Consider the following 22,640-nt stretch of genomic DNA (forward strand, 5'->3'; position numbering starts at 1 on the left):
TTTCCGATCAATAACTTGACAACCCATGGGCCCTTGGCCCTAAAACTGCATATGTGCATTTGTTTTGGGGTCAAAGGTCAAGGTCACATTGACTTTGAAGGTAAAAACTGTTTTAGATCAATAACTTGACAACCTATGTGCTGTTGGGTCAAGGAGTCAAAGGTCAAAGTCATATTGAAAACAGTTTTCTGAACAATAACTTGACAACACATGGGCCTTTGGCAATGGCCAGAAGATGACCCCTATTGATTTTTGGGTCAAGGTCACATTGATTTTATAGGATCAAAGGTCAAAGTCACATTGACCTTGTACCTAAAAACAGTTTCCGACTAATAACTCAATAACTCAAATTGTCTTGTTTGATAATTTTTAGCTCACCTGTCACAAAGTGACATGGATAGCTTTTGTGATTGCTTTTCGTCCGGCGTCCATCCGTAAACTTAACACAACAATTTTTAACCAGGTTTTCCGAAGGAAAAAACTGGTTATTAGATTGAGGTATGTCGGCGGGCGGGCGGACGGGCGGGCGGGCGTAAACAATTTCTTCTGTGCGCAACTCCTCCTACATTTCTCAACGGATTTTGACCAAACTTTCACAGAAGCTTTGTCATCAAGTGCCCTGGCGCATATTGTCGGGGTTTTGCGATTAGATAATATTTGACCTAATTATGGCCCTTTGTTTTTTTTCCTTATATAAAATATATAGTGAACAATTTCTTCTGTGCGCAACTCCTCCTACATTTCTCAACGGATTTTGACCAAACTTTCTCAGAAGCTTTGTCATCAAGTGCCCTGACACATATTGCCAGGGTTTTGCGATTGGTATATATTTGACCTAATTATGGCCCTTTGTTTTTTTTCCTTATATAGAATATATAGTGAACAATTTCTTCTGTGCGCAACTCCTCCTACATTTTCTCCAACGGATTTTGACCAAACTTTCACAGAAGCTTTGTCATCAAGTGCCCTGGCGCATATTGCCAGGGTTTTGCGATTAGATAATATTTGACCTAATTATGGCCCTTTGCTTTTTTTCCTTATATAAAATATATAGTGAACAATTTCTTCTGTGCGCAACTCCTCCTACATTTCTCAACGGATTTTGACCAAACTTTCTCAGAAGCTTTGTCATCAAGTGCCCTGACACATATTGCCAGGGTTTTGCGATTGGTATATATTTGACCTAATTATGGCCCTTTGTTTTTTTTCCTTATATAGAATATATAGTGAACAATTTCTTCTGTGCTCAACTCCTCCTACATTTCTCAACGGATTTTGACCAAACTTTCTTAGAAGCTTTGTTTTCAAGTACCTGACACATATTGTCGGGGTTTTGTGATTGGATAATATTTGACCGAATTATGGCCCTTTGTAAATTTTTTCCTTATACAGAATATATAGTGAACAATTTCTACAGTGCTCAACTTCTCCTACATTTCTCAATGGATTTTGACCAAACTTTCACAGAAGCTTTGTCATCAAGTGCCCTGGCGCTCACTAAATTCCCATGTTTCTTCCAAGACATCATTCAAGTATTTTTTTAAAATTGTGAACATACTTTTCTTGATATCGCACAAAACACCACACGCCAATATTGTTGACAAAAGAAAATGACAAGAGACGCAAAAATGCAAAAATTAAGCAAAAATAAAGTACTGTTTACCTTTCTAAAACATTTGGGAAAAAAAGGCGAATAGACAACATAAAATTTCTCAATCATTTTTAGCTCGACTTTTCTATGAAAAGGGGAGCTATCCTACTCGCCCCGGCGTCGGCGTCGGCGTCACACCTTGGTTAAGTTTTTCGTACCACCCCACTTTATTTCAGAAGTATTACAAGTATGGCTTTGAAACTTACCATACTTGTTCACCATCATAACCTCCATCTACAGACAAGAGTACATAACTCTGTCAAGGTTTTTGACAGAATTATGGCCCTTTTTTGACTTAGAAAGTGTATTGAGCTTGGTTAAGTTTTTTGTACCACCTCACTTTATTTCAAAACCATTGGAGGTATTGCTTTGAAACTGACCATACTTGTTTACCATCACGACCTTCATCAACAGACAAGAGGACATAACTTTGTCAAGGTTTTTGACAGAATTATGCCCCTTTTTGACTTAGAAAATACATTGAATATGGGTAAAATCCACTTATTGCCTTAACCCTTTGAGATATTGCTTTGAAACTTTTAATGCTATTTCACATCATTACCCCCATCTGTACGCAAGAGAAGGTAACTCTGTCAAGGATTTTGTTTTAAAAATTAAGGCCTTTTATCGACTTAGAATCTTGGTTAAGTTTTTAGTACCAGTCCACTTTTTGACTGAACTGTTTGAGATATTAATTTGAAAGTTGGAATACTTGTTTTACAATCATGATTCCCAAACATGTCCAGGAGAAGGTAATTCTGTCAAAGATTTTATTTGAATTATGGCCCTTAACTGTCAATGTTTTGTATTATAGGCAAGCACTAAAAACTTAAAAAATCTAAAAAAATTCATTCCTATCCACTTGTTCACTTTTACCATAAATTATGTCATATAAACATTGCTGTAATATTCAAGGGTATCAAACAACTAGTTATTTTTCTCTTTTTGTACTTGAAATTAAAATCAGTAGTATATGCATAATTTCACATTTTATCTTCCTTGGCATAGATTTCTTGAAAAATTATGTTATTAGTGTCATTTACCAAGGTGTTCTGAGTGACGTATAAAATACCTTATTCTCTCAAAGTGGGTTAATACTATTAAATTTATTTAAGGCTCAACTCAGTTTTTTTTTCTTTCTTACCAGCCCCTCGTTTTGACTTGAAGACATTTCAAAAACTTTGCTGCAGTGCTTCAAGGGTATTCACACAATCAGTAAAATAATGTCTTCACTAAAGTATCTTAATGCCTTCATTGGCCATTGATTCACTTTAAAATACAGAGATTCTTGATTCGCCTCTTTTACTGCAAAGGACTTTTTTTATTGGCAAGCAATAAAAAGTCGAGCGCCGCTTGTCTTACGGACAGCTCTGTTGTTTGAGGCAAATTAAAAAAGCCATAATTCCTCTAAGGCCACTTCTTTTATTTTCTTGGTTTCCAAAACCCGCCCCGGCGACCGAAATGATTTGTAGGAATGGAAAAAAAATAAAAGCTGATAATCTTCTCACTTTTTTTTTCCCCGATGGCAAAAAAAATTAATCCGATAAGCGCGATAAGTATGAGTACGAAATTCAAAATATTTTTTGAGTACGAATCTATACAACACAACATTCGGGACTGACCTCGGATAATAACCCAGTTCATGGTAAAACAACAATGCCGGCGCCCTTTTGATCGGCACTGTTTTTTCCAGTTGATTTTGTTGGAATTAAAGATTTGCCTAACCAGACGGGTTTTTTAAGGCTGCCGTTGATGAGGACATCGGCACGGCTATAAGCCGTATCCTTCCTCGAGAAGATTTAATGGTTTGATTTACGATATATTTGATAGTATAGTTGTTAAATTGTATTTTATATACCCGATGGACCTTTTTGAGGTTTTTTTTTTTTTTTTTTTCGGACCACCCAGTGGACATTTTTGAAAAAAAAATTTGTAAACCAAGAAAAAAAAAAGAAGTGGCCTAAAAGTTCAATTAAAAACAAATGCCCCTTCATGACAAAGCTTCTGTGAAATATTTTGCTGAAAACCTGGTTGCATCGCATTGCGATGTTCCTTGTTTTTTATAAACCGCTCAGCCAATTTTATCCAACTTTACAGGAATGTTCCTTTGATAGTCAACTTTAAAAATTATTCAAAGAATTTAATTCCAAACAGAACTCTGGTTGCCATGGTAACGGAAAGAAAAAACTTAAAAAAACTTCTTTTAGAAAACCAAAAGAGCTAGAGCTTGAATATTTAGCATGAAACACCATCTAGTCAGTGTCTACAAAGTTTGTTCAAATAAATGCCCTGGGGTCAAAATTGGCCCCAGCCCGGGGGGTCATTGATTTCCCTTATTTGTATATAGTAAAAACTTAAAAATTATTTAAAAAAAACAAAATAGCTAGAGCTTAGATATGAAGCATGAAACATCTTATAGTGGTTGTCTACCAAGTTTGTTCAAATAAAAGCCCTGGGGTAAAAATTGGCCCTGCCTCGGGGGTCATTGTTTTTCCTTTTATGTATATAGTAAAAACTTAAAATATCTTCTTTTAAAAACCCCAAAGAGCTAGAGCTAAGATATTTAGCATGAAACATCTTCAAATTGGTGTCTACCAAGTTTGTTCAAATAAGGACCCTTGGGTTAAATTGGCCCCGCCCCAGGGGTTTTTGATTTTCCTTATATGTGTATAGTAAAAACTTTAAAAAATATTCTTTAAAGACCCCAATGAGCTAGAGTTTAGATACTATGCATGAAATATCTTCTAGTGAGTGTCTTACCAAGTTTGTTCAAATAAAAGCCCTGGGGTCAAAATCAGCCCCTCCCAGGGGAGGGGAGTCATTTTTTTTCCATTTATGTTTATGGTATAAACTTTAAAAAAAAATCTTATAAAAACCCCAAAGAGCTAGAGCTTAGATATTTATCATGAAACATTTTCTAATGGGTGTCTACCAAGTTTGTTCAAATAAAAGCCCCTGGTTTAAAATTGGCCTTGGCCCAGGGGCCTATAAACAGGTGAGCGATTTCAGGGCCATCATGGCCCTCTTGTTATTAAGCTAAAAATGATTTTGGTGTACACAATTTAAGGTCTAATGTAATATAACAAATTGGCTGTCATTAAGTAGACCTACATGATTCATAAAATTTATGCATATATTATTTGGTAAGATTTGTGATATCTTTTTCATAAAATTGCTGCACACAACCTTTACGGCCACAATGACTTAGTCACTAGTCATGAGCAGTAGATAACCCCTATTGATATGTTGGTCATTAGGTCAAAAGTCAGTCACAATAACCTGGCCACATAACTAATTGGCTGCCGATAAGGGGCATACATGTTTTACAAACATATCTTGTTCATATTGTCATTGTTATGAAATCAGAGCATTTAAAATAAATATACAGGCCTGTCTAATGAAATTGGGATAACAGGGTTTTACATATTTACATACTAACATAGTGCATTATATTTTACATACATGCATAGTACATAATTCAAGGAAAAGATAACTAGAATTATTTAGAAAAAAACAGGAATTAAGTGAAACAGAACATTTACTAGAAAAGATTAGATGCACATAGAGCAGGCACACTTTTCAATATTTCAGGTTTTAACTAGTTGTTTAAATTCATTGAAGTAAGATGTACATTTGAAATCATTAGGTAAACTATTCCAGATTTTAGATGCCTCAAAGCTAGTTAAATATTTGGTATGAAACATTGTCCAGTAGACCTCCACCAATTTATTTTAAATTATAGTTGCTTCATCCCAGGGGTCACTTAGTTTACATAGACTTTTATAAGAAAATACATTTATAAGACTTCTTTTGCAAAACCTTAATGTCCACAGAGTTTAGATATTTCATAATTTGGCATGTAAAATTATCTTGTGGATCCTTTTCTTAAGTTATGTAATTGATGAACCTTGCATAAAAATGGCTTCAGACTTATATACACATAAGATAAAATAAATTTTTGCATTCATACCAAGAAAATTAATAAGCTTTTTAATTATTATCTTTGCATTTATGATGACTAGATGTATCAAGAAAATATTTATATAAATGTCCAAATCTGCTTTAGGGTCACTTATTTTAAATTCTTTGAAATTATGATGATTCAAGAAAATATTAATATAAATTAAAAAGTAATTGTCTAAATTTTCCTTATTGCAAGCGTCTTTACAAATAACTACAGTATATATAGCATGAAAATCTGAATAAACATAGCTGTCCGGATAGCTCAATAGGTATAGCGTTGGACTGTGAATCAGGCGACCTGGGTTTGATTCGCGGACGGCGCAGGTCACTTTCGGTAAAAAAAATCTATAAACTACTGCATTCTCTCTATGTGTAACATTATTAACTAAAGACAAGCGCCTGTCAGGGGTATTCGGCACTTGTGACAATTTCTAGTTTATTATATAGGGGGTACAAATACATGAAATATGACTTTAATTCTTATTTATTGACAGAATATTAAGCTCTTTTGGTTTGATTGAGTTTGCTCATGTGCTTAATTGATATATATATATATTAAAACCAATGTTCCATTGTATAATTGTGTCAAAAATGTAGAAAGTGGGGTATTGAAATCGCATTAACCAGATTTATATCTACGAATTGGATTGTCTGATTTTGATTCACCCGAAGACAAACAATGCATTAACAAAGAAATTGCAACTTTTGTATGTAGATGCACCTTGATTAGTTTTAATTACCCTATTCATTTTAGATCAATGATCAAAAATCCAAAAAATTTACAAAGTTCATAAGTTTGAAACTTGATATGTTGATGCATTTTAATAACGATGTTACAGTTCTGCCTCCCACACCAATTACTGAATTCAAAAGCCAATGTCTATTTGATTTACCTAAAACAATCTATTTACAAAATGTGCAACTTATTTTCAACCACTGAGAAAAGTGGAGTGTGCTGTATATATTTGTATGTTAGTGCTTATATGTATACTCAATTTATATTTAACAATATTTGATATTAAAGTTCAAGTAAATATTTACATATATTAAATATATTATTGGCTTTCAATCTTTGTATTCTGTGCCGTATATACCTTAAAGAATGGAAACGCACCTGACTTGCAAAATGCTTTGCATAGTAGACTGTTAACTAATTGTTGCGTATAAAAAATATTTCTAGTGTTTTGTTCTTTGTTCTTGAATGTCCGTTGTCTGTTGTCCATCCACATTTAGTGCCTAAACATTCTAGTGGACAAGGTTTGATGTGATGATTTCCAGCTCAAGTTTTGATATGGATCAACTTGGGTCAAAAACTAGGTCACATAGCCCAAATATGGAAATAAAACCTTGTTAACACTCTTAATTTAAGGTTACATTTTCAGCAATGATTTCCTGAAAATTTGTCAGGAAGGTTGTTTGGATGATTTCTAGGTCAGGTGCAAATATGGGTCATCTGGGATCAAACCCTAGGTCATGCAGCCCTAATATGGAAAAACATTGATTACGCTATAAATGTAATAGTTTCAACCCAAATATCCTGGCAAGGTTGACAAGTGGTAGCATGGCTGAGTGGTTAAAGCATCGAACAAGTAATATAATGAACAGAAGCCACATTTGTGCAAACCCAGTCAGTGGCAAGTCGTTGTTTCCTTGAGCAAGAAATATTACTAAAATTGCTCAGTACTGCTTGGTTCCAGGAACAGATTCGAAAGTGTGTCGATAAGCTAATAGATTCAATCATAATCAAACTAAAGCAAGAGGGCCAAGATGATGCTAGATCGCTTACCTGATCCATCAAACTCATCCGAACAATTACTTAGAAAGTTTCATGACAATTGAGTCAAAAATGTGACCTCCAGAGTGTAAAAAGGTTTTTCCATATTTGGGCAGTGTGACCTAGTTTTTGACCCCAGGTGACCCATATTCAAACTTGACCTAGAAATCACCAAATAAACTTACAGACCAACTTCCAGGATACATTGTATTTGGATAACAACAGTAGCCACTAAAGAGTTAACGAGACTTTAAAGCTCACCTGAGCTTGCTCAGGGTGAGCTTTTAGGATCGTTGAATGTCCGTCATCCGTCCACACTTGTTCGTTAACACTCCAGTGGTCACATTTTTGCCTCAATCATCATCAAACTTTGTCAGGATGCTTATCTAGTTGATAGCTCGGATGAGTTCGAACATGGGTCATCTCGGATAAAAAACAAGGTCACAGGAGTTAAAAATAGAAAAACCTTGTTAACACTAGCGGTCACTTTTTTGCCTCAATCATCATCAAACTTGGTCAGGATGTTTGTCTAGGTGAAAGCTGGAATAAGTTCGAACATGGGTCATCTCGGATGAAAAACTAGGTCACAGGAGCTAAAAACAGAAAAACCTTGTTAATACTCTAGCTGTCACATTTTTGCCTCAATCATCATCAAACTTGGTCAGGATGCTTATCTAGTTGATAGCTCAGATGAATTCAAACATGGATCATCTCGGATGAAAAACTAGGTCACCGGAGCTAAAAAAAATTAAACTTGTTAACACTCGAGCGGTCACATTTTTGCCTCAACCATCATCAAACTTTGTCAGGATGCATATCTAGTTAATAGCTCAGATGAGTTAGAACATGGGTCATCTCGGATGAAAAACTAGGTCACAGGAGCTAAAAATAGAAAAACCTTGTTAACACTTCAGCGGTCACATGTTTGCCTCAAACATCATCAAACTTGGTCAGGATGCTTGTCTAGGTGATAGCTCGGATAAATTCAAACATGGGTCATCTCGGATGAAAAACTAGGTCACAGGAGCTAAAAAAAGAAAAACCTTGTTAACACTCTAGCGGTCACATTTTTGCCCCAATCATCATCAAACTTGGTCAGGATGCTTATCTAATTGATAGCTCAGATGAGTTCGAACATGGGTCATATCGAATTAAAAACTAGGTCACCGGAGCTAAAAAAGATAAACATTGTTAACACTCAAGCCGTCACATTTTTGCCGCTATCATCATCAAACTTTATCAGGATGCTTATCTAGTTGATAACTCGGATGAGTTCGAACATGGGTCATCTTGGATGAAAATCTAGGTCACCGGAGCTAAATATATATAAACCTTGTTAACTCTCTAGCGGTCACATTTTTGCCCCAATCATCATCAAACTTTGTCAGGATGCTTGACTAGGTGATAGCTCGGATGAGTTCGAACATGAGTCATCTCGGATGAAAAACTAGTTCACCGGAGCTAAAAATAGAAAAACCTTGTTAACACTCTAGGGGTCACTTTTTTGCCTCAATCATCATCAAACTTTGTCAGGATGCTTGTCTATGTGATAGCTCGGATGAGTTCGAACATGGGTCATCTCGGATGAAAAACTAGTTCACCGGAGCTAAAAATAGAAAAACCTTGTAAACACTCTAGGGTCACTTTTTTGCCTCAATCATCATCAAACTTTGTCAGGATGCTTGTCTAGATGATAGCTGGGATGAGTTCGAACATGGGTCATATCGGATGAAAAACTAGGTAACCGGAGCTAAGAATAGAAAAACCTTGTTAACACTCTAGCTGTCACATTTTTGACTCAATCATCATCAAACTTGGTCAGGATGCTTATCTAATTAATAGCTAGCGGTCACATTCTTGCCCCAATCATCATCAAACTTGGTCAGGATGCTTATCTGATTAATAGCTCGGATGACTACGAACATGGGTCATCTCGGATGAAAGACTAGGTCACAGGAGCTAAAAATAGATAAATCTTGATAACACTCAAGTGGTCACATTTTTGCCTCATGTTCGAAATTATTCGGGCAATTACCTAGACAAGCATCCCAACAAAATTTGATTATGATTGGGGCAAAAATGTGACCACTACAGTGTTAAGTAATAACAAACAAATGTGGACGGACGACAGATGACGGACATTCAACGATCCTAAAAGCTCACCCTAAGCTAGCTCAGATGAGCTAAAAATCTATATAAGCCAAGGTTGTTTTAATTATGCCCCCCTTCAAGGAAGTGGGTGTATATTGCTTTGCATTTGTCTGTCGTCAGTTCGTCTGTCCATCGGCTCGTTGACCAAATGGTTTCTGATCAATAACTTAAGAACCCTTAGGCCTAGGAAATTTAAACTTGATATGATGATTGGTCATGACCAGAAGATGACCCCTTTTGATTTTAGGGTCAATGGTCAAGGCCACTGACCTTGTAGGTAAAAACAGTTTTTGATCAATAACTAAAGAACGATTAAGCATAGGACATTCAAACTTGGTATGATGATTGGTCATGACCAGGAGGTGACCCCTATTGATTTTTGGGTCAAGGGGTCAAAGTTAAAGGTCAGTCCCCACATTGACCTTTGTAGGTAAAAACGGTTTCCGATCAATAACGAAAGAACTCTTTGGCCTAGGAACTTCAAACATGGTATGTTGATTGGTCATGACTAGTAGATGACCCCTATTGATTCTGGGGTCAAAGGTCAAGGTCACATTGACCTTGTAGGTAAAAACAGTTTCTGATCAATAACTAAAGAACGCTTATACCTAGGAACTTCAAACTTGGTCGGAAGATAGGTCTTGACCAGTAGATGACCCCTATTGATTTTGGGGTCAATAGGTTAATGGTAAAGGTCACAGGGGCCTTATATTTCAGAATGGTTTCCGCTGATTATCGTAAAAACTATTCATCAAAAAGTCTTCATATTTCACATAACTCCATGGTCGAGGGGTTAGAGTCGATGACTTCTAATCCAGTTACCTCTCTGGCATGGGTTTGATCCCCGGGAGATGCTTTTGTAGTTTAGCACGGAGGAAGGTAGTCTTGTACTGGTGTTGCTCTCCAGGAGCGATGGCTACGAAACTTTCCGCCTATATGACTGAAATACTGTTGGGAAAAGGCGTAAAATGAAACAAACAAACAAATATAATGATTGGTCATAACAAATAGATGCTCCCTATTGATTTTGGGGTCACTAGTTCAGAGGTCAAGGTCACTGGCGTCTTAAATTTCAATGGTTTCCGCTTATTATTTTGAAAACTATTTATCACAAAGTCTTCATATTTCACATATTGATTGTTAATAACTAGTAGATGTCCCCTATTGATGTTGGGATCAAAGTTCAAAGGTCAAGGTCACCTAGGCCTTTAATGTAAATATGGTTTCCACTTTTTACTTATAAAAAACTTTTTATCACAAAGTCTTCATATTTCACATATTTATTAGTCATAATGAGGTCACTAGTTCTATGGTCAAGGTCTTTCACATACTGATTGGTTATTATAAACTGGAAGGTCATTATTTTCTTTTTTCCATAACTGAACACTTCCATGTACCCATTTATGGCAAGTTTCTATAACAAAATTACCAATAATGTGAGTCAAGGGCTAGAAAGGGGGTATATGTATTGTTTGACATTTCTTGTTAAACTAAAAATGCTTTTGATATACACATTTCAAGGTTTTAAGTAATATAACAAATTGGCTGTCATTAAGGAGGCTTACATGATTCATTAAATGTATGCATACATTATTTGGTAAGATTTGTGATAACTTTGACATAAAATTGCTGGACTCACATTACCTATAGTGAATAGTCATGACCAGTAGATAGTCCCTATTGATGTTTTGGTCATAAGGTCAAAAGTCAGTCACAATAACCTGGCCGCATGACTAATTGGCTGCCGATAAGGGGCATACATGTTTTACAAACATATCTTGTTTTTTTCTAGCTCAAATTGGATATATGGGTCCTCTGGGGACACAGCCCAAATATAGAAAAACTTTGTTTATATCTGCGCTATTTCAGATAATGATATCTGTTTTGCCCATTCCTCTATAAAACAGTGGTAGAAATAGACACCCACTACCTATTGTTCTATGAATATGACGTCGCTTTGAGATTTTTTTATGCTCCCCGAAAAATTTCGGGGGAGCATATAGTCGCCGCCTTGTCTGTCCGTCCGTCCGCTTTTCTTGTCCGGGACATAACTTTGAAACAACAAGAGGTATCAACATGAAACTTTGTAGGTAGATAGATCTCATTGAGTAGGTGTGCAATGCACAAGAACCGTAACTCTGTCTTGCCTAATTTTTGAATTATTGCCTTTTGTTTATTTTACACTTTGAACTTTGTCCGGGACATAACTCTAAAACTATAAGAGGTATCAACATGAAACTTTGTAGGTAGAAAGATCTCATTAAGTAGGTGTGGAGTGCATAAGAACCGTAACTCTGCCTTGCCTAATTTTTGAATTATTGCCCATTGTTTATTTTTACACTTTGAACTTTGTCCGGGACATAACTCTAAAACTATAATAGTTATCAACATGAAACTTTGTAGGTAGATATATCTCATTAAGTAGGTTTCCATTGCACAAGAACAGTAACTATGTCTTGCCTAATTTTGGAGTTATTGCCCTTTGTTCATTTTTAGCTCGACTATACCAAGTATATGGAGAGCTGTCCTACTCGCCCCGGCGTCCGCGTCCAGATTTTAGATTAAAGTTTTGGTGCAGTAAAATATTTTTCACTATAACTTTGTCATTTCTTAAGGTATCAACTTCAAACTTAAAATATATGTTCCTTATCATCAACCACATCATATGTGACAAGGTTCATAACTCTAGCACCAATATTTTCAGATATTTCTCCTTGAACTTAGAATTTTCCTTAAAAAATACTTTTTTTTACTGTTACTTCTTTATTTCTTAAGGGATCAACCTCATACTTCAAATATATGTACCTTATCATCATCCCCATCTTATGTGACAAGGTTCATAACTCTAGCACCAATATTTTCAGATTTATCTCCCCTTGAACTTAGAATTTTCCTTAAAAAATACTTTTTTTACTGTTACTTCTTTATTTCTTAAGGGATCAACCTCATACTTCAAATATATGTACCTTATCATCATCCCCATCTTATGTGACAAGGTTCATAACTCTAGCACCAATATTTTCAGATTTATCTCCCCTTGAACTTAAAATTTTCCTCAAAAAGTACTATTTCTTACTGTTTCTTCTTTATTTCTTAAGGGATCAACCTCATACTTCAAATATATTTACGTTATCATCATCCCCATCTTGTGTGACAAGGTTCATAACTCTAGCACCAATATTTTCAGATTTATCTCCCTTTGAAGTTAGAATTTTCCATAAAAAATATTTTTTATACTGTTACTTATTTATTTATAAAGGGATCAACTTCATACTTCAAATATATTTACGTTATCATCATCAACATCTTATGTGACAAGGTTCATAACTCTAGCACCAATATTGCAAGAATTATCTCCCCATAAACTTAGATTTTTTTACTAGAAAAATGTTATTTTTTATTATAACTTTTTTATTTTTAAAGGTATCTACCTCAAATTTCAAATACTTATTCCTTATCATCAATTACATTTTATGTGACAATGTTCATAACTCTTGAAGCAATATTTACACATTTATCTCTCTTTGAACTTAGGATTTTCTATAAGAAATATAATAACTTCTTTACTTTTTAAGGTATCTACTTCAAACTTCAAATATATATTTCTTATCATTACACAAATGTTGTTTGACAAGGTCCATAACTCTAGCATGACAATTTCTAGAATTATCCCCTTGATCTTGGAATTTATGTTAACAAATATTTTTTTTTTACTATAACTTAATACATAATTATACATAATTGATTTTTCTTTCATAGTTTTGTCCTCCTTACTGCGTCCAGTATTTTATAAGTCGAGCTTCGCTGTCTCCTGTGACAGCTCTTGTTACATTTTGAATTTTACCTGGGACATAACTCTGAAACTATAAGAGATATCATCAGGAAACTTTATAGATAGATAGATCTCATTGAATGGAAGTGCATTGCAAAAAAACATAACTCCGCCTTGCCTAATTTTGGGTTTTTTGCCCTTTGTTCATTTTTTTATACCTTACTGTGTCCAAAACCTTCTCGGGGAGCATCACCCGGTTCAACCGGTTCTTGTTTCTTCTGGGCAAAGCAACGTCATATCGAAATTGCTCAAAAACCTATAGCACGGAATGGCGGAATGAAAAAACATTATGACAGCGTATATTTACATTAATTGTCCCCCGCCTTTTCGAAGAAAAAAGGGGGATATAGAAATAGGCTCCGTCTGTCCGTCCGTCCGTCACACTTTCGTGTCCGGTCCATAACTTTGTCATTTATGAAAGGAATTTGAAATAACTTGGCACAAATGTTTATTATAATAAGACAATGTGTCATCCAGGGTCAAGGTCACACTTGCTCATTCAAGGTCAACATTGCCTATTTGAGGGTATATGTCGTGTCCGGTCCATAACTTTCTTATCTATGAAGGGATTTTGTAAATACTTGCCATAATTGTTCACAATAATCATGACAATGTGTCATGCGCAAAAACCAGTCACCTACCTTCAAGATCAAGGTCACACTTGGAGGTCAAATATACAGGGTATATTTCGTGTCCGGTCCATAACTTTGTCATTTATCAAGGGAATTTGAGATAACTTGGCACAAATGTTTGTTATAATAAGACGATGTGTCATGCGCAACAACCAGACCCGTACCTTCAGGGTCAAGGTCGTACTTGCTCATTCAAGGTCAACATTGTCTATTTGAGGGTATATGTCGTGTCCGGTCCATAACTTTCTTATCTATGAAGGGATTTTGTAAATACTTGCCATAATTGTTCACAATAATCAGATGATGTGTCATGCGCAAAAACCGGTCACCTACCTCCAAGGTCAAGGTCACACTGGGAGGTCAAATACTTACATAGTCTGTTACAGGGTATATTTTTGTCCGGTCTAAAACTTTTTCATAGATCAAAGGATTTTGAAAATACTTTGCACAAATAGTCACTTTAATAAGAGGATGTGTCATGCGCAACACCTGCATCCCTACCTCCAAGGTCAAGGTCACACTTAGAGGTCAAAAAATTAACATAGTCTGTTATAGGGTATATTTTGTGTCGAATCTAGAACTTCTTCATAGTTCAAGGGATTTTGAAATAACTTTGCACAAATAGTCACAATAATAAGCCGATATGTCAGGTACAACACCTGCACCCCTACCTCTTAAGGTCAAGGTCACACTTAGAGGTCAAAGGTTAACAGAGTCTGTTATTTGGTATATTTCTTGTCCCATCCATTACTTCTTCATAGATTAAGGGATTTTGAAAATACTTGGCACAAATAGTCACAATGATTAGATGATATGTCATGTGTAACATCTGTGTCCCTATCTCCAAGGTCAAGGTCACACTTAGAGGTCAAAGATTTACATAGTCTGTTAGAGGGTATATTTTGTGTCCAATCTATAACTTCTTCATAGTTCAAGGGATTTTGAAAATACTTGGCACAAATAGTCTCAATGATAAGACGTTATGTCATGCACAACACCTGCTCCCCTACCTCCAAGGTCAAGGTCACACTTAGAGGTCAAAGCTTAACATGATAGATTTTTAAATTCCGTGTTTCATTTTATTTTTTAACAAATTTATTGTTATATTTGCAGATCTAGCATTGATCATAATTTTGGACTGAATGTCCTGAGATCCATACCTCAATCTTTTGAAATAGCACAATTTTATGCTTCATATAAAACTCCCGGGGCGGGGGACGTTGGTAACTCTGTTACAAATTCTTGTTTTCATCTATTTTGAACAAAACTGAAAAAAAATACCTTTGACAAAATAATTAAACTGTCACATCCGAAAAATCATGATTTAGTCCTCTCATTTAATAATGTCTCCCAAAATTTTTGGTAGACAAATTGTTTTTGCATTCGCCGTCTGTCCGTCCGCATTAAGCTTCTCCGCCCTTCACAAGTCAAGCTACTGGTGGGATTTCAATCAAACTTTACAGGAGTGATCAGTACCATCCCTAGTTGTGCACATCATCGGCAAAAATGCAAATCCTATAAATGAAAACACCTGTCTACTTACACAGAAACCCATGTCACCAACACAGAATATCAGTTGTATAGATAAAAGGAAACAATATCTGTCAGAATGACACCAGAATCACCTACTCCAGACTGAAGTGTGAGCCCAGCAAAGAAAAAACATGACGTACTCATTCTGGGAGATTCAGTTAGTAAAGGACTAACAAGAATAAATGAGTACAAATCAGATAATATCACCATAAAATCAACTAGTGGTGAAACTGTTCAGGACCTCAAGAAAAAAATTGAAGATGATAGATCACATAAAAAAATGAACAGAAGAAGCTGACTTAATCATCCTGCTTAAGGCATAAACAGTATCTTAAATGCCAACTCCATGATATTTGTGAAGAATTTAAAGAAGTAGTTAATTCACTACACAGTCAACCAAAAAGTGAGAATTGGAATATCATCTATTCTGCCAAAAAAGAGAGATATGCTGTCAAGGAGAAATATATTGCTGAAATAAATAGTCTAATAGAAGAGCTCTGCAAGACCAATGGGTTCCTTTTAAGCTCGACTATTCGAAGAATATGGAGAGCTATTGCAGTGGCCCCGGCATCGGCGTCTGCGTTGGTTAAAGCTTTTTGTAAAGTCAAATATCTCAATTATTGCTTAAGATATTCAATGGAAACTTACAATACTTATTTATGGTAACAATGTTCATCAGATTGACAAGTTGGATAACTCTGCCTACAAAATTTACACAATTATGCCCCTTTTTAACTAAGAAATTTTGGTTAAAGTTTTTTGTAAAGTCAAATACACAAATGTATCTCAATTATTGCTTGAGCTATTCAATGGAAACTTACAATACTTATTTATGGTAACAATGTACATCAGATTGACAAGTTGGATAACTCTGCCTACAATATTTACAGAATTATGCCCCTTTTTAACTAAGAAATTTTGGTTAAAGTTTTTTGAAAAGTCAAATATCTCAATTATTGCTTGAGATATTCAATTGAAATTTACAATGCTTTTTTAAAGGAACAATGTACATCAGTTTGCAAAGTTGCATAACTCTGCCTGCAATATTTGTAGAATTATGCCCCTTTGAAACTTAGAAATTTTGGTTTAAGAGCATTAGAACTATCAAAGATATTTACTTGAAACTTTACACATGTCTTAGGGCCATAATTGAAGGTCACATCTCAAGATCCATTACTCTGCCATGTATTTTGACTGAATTATGCTCCCTTTTGTACTAATTAAAATCTCCTTTTCTTGGTTAAGTTTTACATGCAAGTTTTGCTTATCTCTGAAACTATTAAAGATACAAACTTGAAACTTCATATGTATATTTGTGGTCATAAATAACAATCACTGAACAGCAATCATATCTGTGTCATGTATTTAGGCTGATTTATCTCCCCCTTTTTAGCTCACCTGTCACAAAGTGACATTGTGAGCTTTTGTGATCGCTTTTCGTCCGGCGGTCCGTCCGTAAACTTTTACTTTAAACGACATCTCCTCATAAACCGCTAAGCCAATTTCATCCAAACTTCACAGGAATGTTCCTTTGGTAGTCAACTTTAAAAATTGTTCAAAGAATTTAATTCCAAGCAGAACTCTGGTTGCTATGGCAACTGAGAACTCTGGTTGCCATGACAACCGAAAGAAAAAACTTAAAATATCTTCTTTTAGAAAACCGAAAGAGCTACAGCTTAGATATTTGGAATGAAACATCATCTAGTCTACCAAGTTTCTTCAAATAAATGTCCTTGGGTCAAAATTGGCCTCGCCCCAGGGGGGCATTGATTTTCCTAATTTGTATATAGTAAAAACTTAAAAAATCTTTTAAAAAACCCAAATAGCTAGAGCTTAGATATTAAGCATGAAGCATCCTCTAGTGGGTGTCTACCAAGTTTGTTCAAATAAAAGCCCTGAGGTAAAATTGGCCCCGCCCCAGGGGGTCATTGATTTTTCTAATTTGTATATAAAAAAATCTTTAAAAAAACAAAATAGCTAGAGCTTAGAAATTAAGCATACAACATCTTCTAGTGGTGTCTACCAAGTTTGTTCAAATAAAAGCCCTGTGTAAAAAATTGGTCCCGCCCCAGGGGGTCATTGTTTTTCCCTTTATGTATATATAGTAAAAACTTACAAAAATCTTCTTTTAAAAAACCCAACGAGCTAGAGCTTAGATATGTAGCACGAAACATCTTCTGACGGGTATGAGTCTATTTCTGTACCTAGGCCTGAGAGTTTAAAATCTAAGAGAGGTCATGGTGGAATTTGTCTTTTCTATAAACAGTCTTAAGCAAGGAATAATAGTACAAGAGACTGATAGTGCAGGGTTCATATGGGTGAAGTTGTGTTAAACGTGATGATCTATATGTTTGTTTTGTATATACCACCAAGTAACTAAGTTTATTATTTAAATCACGAAATTGGGGGTTTTTTTGAAAAATTAGAACATAACATTCGAAAGTATCAGGAGCATGGTAAAGTATCAATTATTGGAGATACAAATGCCAGATGTGGTGATAGATCGGACATTTTTTTACAAAATGTATGCGATTATAGCAAGTATATTCCATCATTAGAAACTGATGTAAACGATACTTTTAATTATGATTTACCTGAACGGTTTAGCATGGATAAAATTGTTAATTCTTTTGGTAACAAATTGCTTGATTTATGTTTATGTTCGAATTTAAGCATTGTTTATGGGCGTATTGGTGATGACTCTGGTGTCAGTAGCTTTACATATATGTCATCTAACGGAAATACACTTAACGAAACTTATAAGTACTATTTTAAAACAAAATCAATCATCCGAAACGCAATATGGCGGTCACATGCAAAAACCTGAAAATGGGCACGTGCATTTCGTGCAAGATGCCCACATTGTGTATTTTGATGCAAATTGTTAGTTTATTGATGTGCCTAACATAAAAACACAAAATGGCCCGAATGTCGCTGCAACAAAGAGGAATTGCCATTGGGCTATTACAGGGCGGCGCATCGCATGCAGAGGTATGAATTTAAACACGCAATGCCCTTGCCCATTTACGGGTTTTTGCATGTGACCGCCATATTGCGTTTCGGATGATTAATTTTGTTTTAAAATCATTCATGCAGTCGGAAAGTAGTAATAATAATAATAATAATAATATCTTTATTTAAAGAAGGTTACACATTAAGAACATACAATAACAATCATATATATCTTATTTCCAATGTGGCCTTCTGAAATAGAAAACAACAACAACAGGACATGCATAGGTAGAAAAATGAATGTATAATATGTAATTTTAAGAATAATACAACTCATATACTTTCGACAGACACTCAACAATTTGTTTAAACATATACGTATATTGCATCATTCGTTCGTTCGTTCATTCGTTCGTTCATATATTTATTCATTCACTCACTCATTCATTCATATGAACATCAAGATATGCTTTGTATTTTTCTTTAAAACATTTATGGTTATTAACATTACGAATATTTAAAGGTATATTGTTCCAAATGTTCATGCCATAATAAGAAAATGTGTCTTTAATATAATTTGTTTTAGGTCTTGTCCATAATACAATATCTTTTCGTGACCTAGATCTTAAGTTATATATTTTGTTGTCGGATAAAGTCATCAGTTCTGTCATATAAGTCGGTGCCATGTTATTTAAAGTTTTAAAAACAAGCACCGCCGTGTGGTATTTACATCTGTCAAGGAACGGTAACCAATTAAGAGTTTCGAATAGATTTATTGACGGAGATCTTTGAGGTTGCTGTAAAATGATTTTAGCAATTCGTTTTTGTAAATTACAAACATTATTTATGTAGTTTGTGTTTCCTTTACCAGATCTGGGGATGATTACATTGATCAGTAATTGATTTAATTACAATTACTTTCAGATTTTATTGTAATTGATTACAATTGATTACTCAGACTTACCTCTGTAATCAATTAAATTACAATTACTTTCAGAAAGTAATTGATTGATAATTGATTACATTCTATGTATAACTATAAACAAAAGTTTCTTAATGCTATTTAATATACTAGTATACATTATATACATTATATACACAAAGGATTTACAGCTCATCATCAGTCATCATTTTAACACACTTCTAGTTACTGACACATCACTTTATCATATTTAGCATCATAAGTTCATGAAACCGTCTGTCAGTCAGACTGCATCTATCAGGACGGAAAATTTTACCCGTAACACTAGGAATGGTCCTCAGTCTTCTTGGTGTAGGTTTCATAATGAACTCTCTGCAACAGAAATTTTGAAAAGTGTCAATTGTACAGTATGCTGTATACAGGTGTTAAAACAGGTGTGAAAACAATAAATTTTTATATGGGAATTCAAAGAGACAATAGACTTTACAAAGAAATTATCATTTTTTTACAAACACTTCAACAGTATCCATTATAATATAGACACATTGTCTATCACTATACAAAATAACTGTTGCATATAATTAAAATATGGTAATATGCATCTGACATAAACTCTAGAATATACAAAGTAAAGAAGTTATCTACAGTGTTTGAAACTTTTTAAAACATGGTTTAACCAAAATATGTGAAACAAAATTTAACATACCTTTATGTGGGTAATGAAATTTGAATGTGACTTAGTGTTTCCATTTATCTTCTTAGGGCACAATTTGCACTGTGCTGTCACATTTCCAGATTTTTCTTTAGGAAATTCAAAGACATCATAAATCCAATGATTTGACATTTTGGTTAGAATACCAGCCAAACAATGATGTCTATCTTTCAGTTAGAATTTGGTTAACTGTATGGATTAAAACTTATTTCTTCATTGTGAGTGATGTCTTAAAATGTCTTACTTGATAATTTACTACCTTAGTTAAACTGTAACATGTGAAATAAATCATTTGAATTTCAATAGTTTCATGTAAAATCTGAAAGTAATCAACATCAATCAAATTGTAATCATAATTACAGACTGAATTTAAGCTGTAATTGATTAATTACAATTAATGTAATCAATTTTGAGCAAGGTAATCAATTACATGATGATTACAGTGTAATCATGTAATCAATTAAAAAATCGATGATTACGATAAGTGATTACCCCAGGTCTGTCCTTTACCCCATATAATACAACAATAGTCCATAATGGGCAATATATATGCATTGTAAAACAATAATTTCATATCAAAGTGCAAAAAATACGATATTTTTTTCAATAAGGCAATTTTTCCGTTAAGTTTTTTACAAACATTGTCAATTTGCAAGTGCCATTTTAAGTTGTTATCTATGCAAATACCCAATACTTTTTGATCAGTTACATTTTCCAGAGCTATTTCATTTATCTTAAGAATTAATTTTCTCATAATATTTACTTTTTGTCTTGTTCCTATTACCATACATTTTGATTTATCTGGATTTAAGGCCATATTATTTATTTTGCACCATTTGTCAATGTTATTTAAATGATCTTGAAGTTTTATTTCTACTTTTGATATATTATCTCCGGACTCATAAAGAGTAGAATCGTCTGCGTATAAATCAATTTTTATATCATTACCAATGAAAGCTATGTCATTTATGTATATTAGAAATAATAAAGGTCCTAATATTGAGCCTTGTGGAACACCGGAAATTATTTTCATTGGCTGAGATTGAAGATTACCTATCTTAACCAGTTGTATTCTGTTAGAAAGATATGACTTAAAAAACTTAACGGCATTTTCAGAAAAATGATAAAGTTTAAGTTTATGCAAAAGTATTTCATGGTCAACCAAATCAAAGGCTTTCTTTAAGTCTAAGAATACAGTCCCGATAATTTTTCCACTGTCAACATCTTTTAACCAAGTATCTATTAAACTAATGAGTGCAGTATTACATGAATGATTTTTACGAAATCCTGATTGTTTATTATGAATAATGTTCGTTTTTTCAAAGAATGAGTGTATTTGTTTGGCAATATGGCTCTCAAATATTTTGGATATAGTTGACAAAATTGATATCGGTCGATAGTTATTTGCTTCATTCTTATCCCCCGATTTAAAAATAGGTATAACTCGAGCTCTTTTTAAATCATCTGGGAAAATATTAGATTTAATACTATTATTGATAATTGATGTAATTATTGGTGTTATATAATCTCCACAATATTTGATGATGTTTGGTCCAATTCCATCTAATCCTGTAGATTTTTTAATATTCAGTTTTTCAATAATAAGTTTTACTTCAAACGGTGTAATTAATTCAATATTAAATTCATGATATATTAGCTTTTGGTCTAAGTTTCTTTCAATTTTGAAAAATTTGTATTTGAAAAATTTGTTTTATGTATGACATTCGAGATATTGACAAAATACTTGTTTAATTCATTTATAATATTTACAGTTCCACAAATTTCTTTATTACCTGTCACTAGTCTGTCTGGCATTGTAATACAACCTTTTTTATTTAGATTTGAAACGTCCTTTAAATTTTTCCATAAAAATGCCGGGTCTTTGTTATTTTTAATAGCATTGTTAAAGAAATCTCTTTTACTTTTTTTAATCATTGATGTTATTCTATTTCTGAGCAATTTGTATTGTTCATGTTTCCCTACTTTATGATAGTAATCGCGTTCATGTATAAGATATTTTATCTCATCATTAAACCATTCCGGGCGGTGTTCACGTTTGATACGTTTTTCTTTTATTGGTGCATGCTTTTTCAAGATAGTATTTAAAATGGAGTAAAATAAGCTAAGGGATTCATTCGGATTAATTATGTGCTCGACTAATTCAAAATCGGATAAAGCAAGGTCTACCTGAAAATCAATTTCATTGAAGTTTTTAAAACATCTATATTTAATCGAATTATGTTCATTAATCAATCGGGTACATGCTTTCGTTAATCTTGAAATACCTATCGGATAATGATCACTTAATGACGTATCAGAAACAAACGATTCAATAATATATATGCTACTGTTTGTATAAACATGATCTATAATTTTTTGGGTACGTTTTGTTATCCTAGTAGGATCTGTGATAAGTTGTTTCAAACCATATTTCGTTATCAAATCACCCCAATTTGTATTGTCATATTTTTTCTTTTTATTCATTGGATAAAAGTTTATATTGACATCTCCTAGAATA

The 22,640-nt window shown here is 34.0% G+C and overlaps 1 long non-coding RNA gene across 1 annotated transcript; it reads right to left on the reverse strand.

Annotated features, from left to right (window-relative positions):
- Positions 1-18,655: 18,655 nt before the first annotated feature.
- LOC132718129 (uncharacterized) lies at positions 18,656-21,418 on the reverse strand. The gene is made up of 2 exons (XR_009624046.1): positions 20,117-21,418; positions 18,656-19,782 (listed from the first exon to the last, which is right to left on the reverse strand). It is a non-coding gene; the product is annotated as an uncharacterized LOC132718129 (long non-coding RNA).
- Between the last annotated feature and the right edge of the window lie 1,222 nt (positions 21,419-22,640).

The sequence above is a fragment of the Ruditapes philippinarum genome, unplaced genomic scaffold, assembly GCF_026571515.1.
Source record: "Ruditapes philippinarum isolate M1 unplaced genomic scaffold, ASM2657151v2 ctg56_1_1_1_1, whole genome shotgun sequence".
Classification (NCBI taxonomy): Eukaryota; Metazoa; Mollusca; class Bivalvia; order Venerida; family Veneridae; genus Ruditapes; species Ruditapes philippinarum.